Here is a 6453-nt window from a genome sequence, read left to right on the forward strand (position 1 = left end):
TTCCTTTTTTTTTCTTTTCTTCAATGAACTTACTCGCGAACTGAATGTGCATTATCTGGGCACGCTGTCATTATCCGCCACTGGGCTTTTGTGATTGGCGAAGCGGCGATCGATAGCCTGGAAATCCAGTAAATTGAGAAAACGATGGAAATGTAATCGATGTACGTACGTGTTCTTTTGTTTTCCTTTTTTTTTTTCTTTTCTCTGTTTCACTTTGTAATCTCTTGACTCTGAGCGCGCGTGCATACGACATAGCTAGGATTTTTCTTCTTTCTTTTTCTTTTTTACGTATTATTTATACGACGAGACACAACTAAGCTGTCGAAAGAAATCGACTCTTCCGCTAGCTCAATGGTATTATTATTATTATTATTATTATTAATATTAGTATTAGTATTAATATTAGTATTAGTATTATTATTAGTATTATTATTATTAGTATTATTAGTATTAGTATTATTATTATTTTATACTTTTTAATACTTTTTTTTCTCTTTTTTTTCTTTCTAATTACTCTTGACGATCGTCGAGACTTGGTCCCAACCGCAAAATGGTGAGTTTTCTCGTGTCGTTCTGGATCCACTAATAACGATCGATCATCGACTCGAAATTCCAGCCGTTTCTCGTCGTCCATACGACCTGAAGTCAGACAAACTTCGCGTAGATCTCTTTTTCGAACGCGTGCGTCCGAACGATGTGCATTTCAACTCGAAACGGAATTGTTCAATTGTTGAAAATCAAAATAACGACGATTCGAGGAACTACGAATAAGTAAGTTTTCTTAATTCCAAACTTTTTTTCGACTTATCACAACTGGATCGTGAAATTCGAAAGATCCAAGCAGAAAAGCAACGACTTTCGGCGAAAGAATCTATCACACATAACCTAAAAGACAATTTCAAACTCAACGGTTATCGATACTACTGGTATCGCGCGGGATCTCGATATCCGTGAATTTCGACTTCGCCTTTCGCTCGAATATCGCCTGTGTGATACTCGGGAGCCGATAGTGATCTAAAAAGGGGGCTCGATTTTGCTTTCGTATTTCCTTTATCGTATTTAATTTGTTTGTTTCATATTTTCAGTAAACAATCACGGGGAGAACGATACGGAGAGTACAATTGGTATTTCAGAACAGCCGTGGCTCGATCGATCGACGATCGATTTTTGTTCAGCGATCGATAATCACGGACGCGAAAACGGCAGGAAATTGACGCAAAGAACGATGGTTGTTGTGTGCCTAATGGCTGCGAAGATAATGACGAAGGCGCGACGTCGACGAAATTTTGAACAGTTTATAGAGATTATCCTTTCTTTCTTCTCTCTGCTTTTTTTGTTTGTTTTTGCTTTTTTCTGTTTGGTTTGCTTCTCTCTTCTTACGTAAATAATCTTGTACTTGACAATTAACCGAAACGAAACGACAAGATCTCTCTTCTAAACAACGGGGCGAGAATAAACGTCGCTAGGTGTGTAAAATATAATTATTCGATATAGATCCGCATAGTGTTCTTTTTTTCTTTTTTTTTTTTTTCTTTTAAATACAAGTTTCGACGCGTCTAAGGTAGCTCTCTCTCCTTTTTTGTTTTAACTTTTTCTCTTCTTTTTAGCCCCCCTCCCCCCCCAGATAGTTCGTCACGTTTCTCTGGTGTGGGATCCCCCTCTTTCTCTCCTGAGAACGAAGAGGAAACTCGCCGCTGTCTCGAGCACGATGAGCGACCCAGCAGTAAGATATTGCAACACTTGTATTTTATATTGGGTCACTGGTATCGATCTTCGGAATTGTCTTGCATCGTTCACTCTCTCTTTTGTTCTTTTCTTTTTTTTTCGTTTATTGCTTATAGTACAAGGACGCGATTAACGCTATTTAACTTCTTTATTTTCCTTTTTTTTTTCTTTTTCTTTTTTTACGTCGTTCAGACGCGAACTCGATCTCTCTGACAGCGTCGGTCGAGCTTTTCCAACCTCTTTTTCTTTTTTTTTTTTTTTTTGCAAAAGAGTTTACGTCGCACAACGTTCCAGCTGTTGAATTACGAGTCAAGCGTACGCGGCTGTTTCAGATGAATCTCTCTGGGAAAAGAGATCGACAACACGAAAAGGAAGGAAAACCTCGATGCACGGTGCTCGGAGATGTGTTAACGCGGTTATCGAACAATGGCGGAGCGTGAACCCAAGAGAAAAAGTTACTATGTATGTACGTTAAATGCCAGTACGAAAGTGTCAACGTCCGGCGTCTCGCAGGCAGTGGCACGTTTCGGTTCTACGATAGACCGGAAATACCAGATTTTGAAAATAGTATCTTTCTGGCTATGCAGTTGCAGTCGATCAACAGAAATTTCTTCCCCCTCCCCCCCTCCCCTCCCCCAGGCTGCTACACCACGAAATACTCGGCACACGTCTCACCATCTGTTTCGCTGGTTGTATCGGAACTGGGTGATGTATTACGAATGGCGACGATACATCAACGAACGTACCACGTCGCTTCGTGATTCGAAACTTGCGCACGTGCATGCGCCACAAATCTCACTCTCCAACAAGATTAATTCTTTCGCAAACAATCAATATTTATTACGAGGTTGATATTGAGAGTCAATTACCATTATCATTATCATCATCATCATCATCATCATCATCATCATCATCATCATCATCATTATCATCATCGTCGTCGTCGTTATTATTACTAATATTATTATTATTATTGATTCAACAAGGACAGAAGACAACGGTTAACAATAAATTCTTTGTAAGAATATTTAAATGCAGCAAAAGGATTAACCTTGCAATCTGGGAATACCGACGAAAACAATTATTATTCTTTTTTTTTTTCTCAGCGATGGGGACGACGATTTTTTACTTGCGAATATTTAATTTTCAAATCTACTGAGGAAGTATGGCGTTCGCGTGCTACCGGAAGTCGCGCCGCCCATCGCCGTTTCCCCCTAACTCTCTGATACAATGACAATGAGGTTGTTACTTTTCTTTTAAGGGTATACACAATTGTTTCTCTGACTACTCGCCTCCATCGAGTTCCTTTGAACGAAAACAAAGAAATTGTCGGATTGCTTGATCGATCTGTAGGACCATTTTCACGACAATTGATCAGTCTGTGATCAGTGACAATACGAATTTACTAAAAAAAAAAAAGAAGAGGAAAAAAACACGAGAAAATACTGGGAGAAGAAAGCAATAATACTGTGAAAAGTAAGTGAATTGTTTGAAATCATTTTTTTTTTTATGTGTTACTCTTGTAATCTATACATAAGCAATGTTGTGGACATGATAAAGGGCCCTAGAGATCGATGACCGATCAAAGGCTTGAGGTACCATTATATGTATATATATAGTATATATATAACATATATATGTATATGTGTATATATATAACATATATATAGTATATTTACATCGTTAAGTAAAGACAACTCGATCTCGTTACAGGATCGATAATCAGTTCGAAGGATGAGACGGGAAACGACGTTACAGATCGATGCAACATCATACCGCTACACAAATATGATTTTCTTTTTTTTTTTTCACTTTCATCATGTCGAAATAAGTTCACACTTTGTTATTCTATCCTCTTCTTCTTCTTCTTCTTCTTCTTCTTCACTTTTTTCCCCCTTCTTACATCTTCTTCTTTCTTGCTCGTAGCAACGTCGAAAGGAAACACAAAAGGTACAGAGACGTCCCCGGAACAAAGTGGCCGATTTACAAGGGTTCGCACCGGTGACGATCGTCGCGAGGTATATACAAGGACAGTTTTTCTCATTCTCCAACTTCGATTGCTACGAGAACTCGACTACATGTGTGTTTTAAACCTCAGGAGAACGATTTCTGAGTAGCCTGACACACGAGCAGCTTCTGTATGCCGAAATATCATCAAGCTGACCGCGGTAGCCATCGTTATTTTGCATTTTTCACTTGGATCTCCCCCATGGAATCATTCGTCCCCTTTTTTCTCTCCTCCAACCCTTCGTTCTTCTCATAAAACACTGTGACTCGCCTTCATCGAGAGAGGACAACGTGTATGTACTTTACTCGTTCCTTTCTTCTTCTTTTTTTCTTTTATATATATATATATTCTTCACTCTCATTCTGTCTCGGATATCGGAACTATCAACCTTCCTTCCCCCTTTTTCTCTTCCTCTTTTTTTTTTTTTTTTTCTTTCTTACTTTCCACGCACGATATTATTTTTTTTATACTCTACACAATCTTAAATAGTCGCGAAATGCGTTTAAATATAGAGTACAGAGTAAGAACAATCGGAGCGTAAAAAGATGCTTAATGCAGTTTAGGGACGGGACGAGAGTGACGAGTCGAGTTTCGTTCATCATATTTTTTTTTTTTTTTGCATCCGGTTTTTTTGTTTGTTTCCTTCTTTAAGTTCACTCGGATGATCGGTGCGATCTTGACGGCGGGCAGAAAGAAATGTATAAAGGTATACAACGAGGATGACAATCGGGTGAGAAAAACGGCAATAACGAGAACGGTGGTACTGAGCATGCAAAAACTTCGGTAACAGCAAGATATCGATAACCTCTGTGTATGTGTATGTACGTGTGTGTGTGTGTGTGTGTGTGTGTGTGTACTTCCTTAGTTCCTCCATCAATATTTGACGTTTTCTTCCATTTTTTCTTTTCTTTTCTTTTTTCTTTTTTTTAGAAAATGTTCGATGCCCATTTTAACGATAATCGTGATCATATAAGGTTGATATACACCTTTTTTCCTTTTCGTCGTTTGGTTTTATCTTTGAATCACTCGCTCTCGTAGATTTTCCAAATTTGTGGAACTAATTTAGGCAATGTTTCCACCACTCATGAGACGCGATCGTGTCTATCAAAGTCTGCGTGAAATTAGTAGCGATTATCCTTTACCATTTTGTTCTTTTTCTCTTTTTTTCCTAGATTAAGTTTCCACGTGAAACACATTATTTCGTTTCGTTTCTTGTTTTTCTTTTCGTTTCTAAACTCCGATTTGAAGAGAAAATTAAAGACAGAGAAAGAGTGATAAAAAGGACAGAGAGAGGCAGAGAAAGAGAGAGAAAGAGAGAGAAAGAGTACACATAGATGTGCATGAGTATTAGAAAAGAAGAGAAGTTAGGAATGGGGGTGTGGAGGCGAATAAACATTGATTAGCACACGGAAGTAGCAATCAAAGTGATAGAAACCGATTGTGAAAAGATCGAATGAAAAGAAACGAAGATGGAAACTTAACAATGACAATTAAAAAAAGAAAAAATCATCGTCGCAGGTATCAATTACGAAAGGGTGAATGACGATGCGTGTGATCAATTATGAGACGAACATAGTACATTACGATGATGACGAGGACGACGACGACGTCGACGACGATGGCATCGTTGTATATATACATATGTGTGTGTACCGTTTACAGATATCCATAAGAACAGCGCGTCTTTATAACTGGCAGTGTAAGGCATAGAGTGCTTAAGACTAGAATATGGTGCACGTAAAATAGGCCCTTTAAAGCCTTTCCATCTTTTTTCTTTTTTCTTTTTTTTAACTCTTTTTTTCTCTCTTTCGAAATTAAGTCCTGCGTTTTCTGTTTTTTTTTTTTTTTTCTTTCTTTCTTTCGAACGGACCTACGAAAAAAGATCTCCCGTCCGCGTTAACGCAACACGCAGCGAATTAACGAGCTCCCGTGAAAATTAAACTACCCTATCGTAGATAGGGCCCCCCCTCTTTCCAGATTTTCCCGCGCCCCTTTCCTCCTCGACCAAGTGCTTCTTTCTTTGCATCAGCATGCACACACACATCGAACGAAACCTACGAATTTTTTTAGAAACCTACGTATACATATTTCAAACGAATGCATATACACATACATATATCAAACATATATGTATGTATATATATATATATATATATATATATATATATATATTTATATATAAATATATATCGGCTACTGACTTCATGGAGACTTGGTAAACACGCGTCGCGCTTTCTCTTCTTTTTTCAATTCATTCATTTCTTTCCTTATTCTTCTCCTTGTTTGGCAGCGGTTCCCCAAAGTTATAGTTTCGTTTTTTTTTTTTTTTTTTCTCTTTGTTTCAGCTCGCTAAAAACGTATTTTATACTCGACTACTCGGCTCGAAATGAACACTCGATCATCGACACATGGCGACAATGAGCGGGATATATCTCTGATGATGTGAAATACTAATTTTGTCCATCCAACGTAAAAAGGCCTATCCCTCTAGCGACGTATACACGATTATCGATCCGTGCTGTCGAGGATCGCGAACACAATCGATCAGCATCGGACGGCAGAGGTGTCGATCAACGTGTCGATCAGAAATCTCCGACCAGTGTTCGATACGCGCGATTCGTTCTCGATCGAAATCGATAGGTCCTGAGAATAATTACAGTATAGTCACGCGATGTGAAGTCAGGGGGGGGGGGGGGTGGGGGGGGGGGGAACAAAAAAAA

At 38.6% G+C, this 6453-nt stretch overlaps 1 protein-coding gene and 1 long non-coding RNA gene across 4 annotated transcripts in view; one reads left to right on the plus strand and one right to left on the minus strand.

Annotated features, from left to right (window-relative positions):
- The window catches only part of LOC122528705 (plasma membrane calcium-transporting ATPase 3), a 60191-nt gene that overhangs the window by 5196 nt on the left and 48542 nt on the right, over window positions 1-6453 (minus strand). The window lies entirely within an intron of this gene.
- Window positions 460-1418, plus strand: LOC122528718. The gene is made up of 2 exons (XR_006306650.1): window positions 460-771; window positions 1086-1418. It is a non-coding gene; the product is annotated as an uncharacterized LOC122528718 (long non-coding RNA).

The sequence above is a fragment of the Frieseomelitta varia genome, unplaced genomic scaffold (genome assembly GCF_011392965.1).
Source record: "Frieseomelitta varia isolate USP_RPSP 00005682 unplaced genomic scaffold, Fvar_1.2 scaffold_255, whole genome shotgun sequence".
Lineage (NCBI taxonomy): Eukaryota > Metazoa > Arthropoda > Insecta > Hymenoptera > Apidae > Frieseomelitta > Frieseomelitta varia.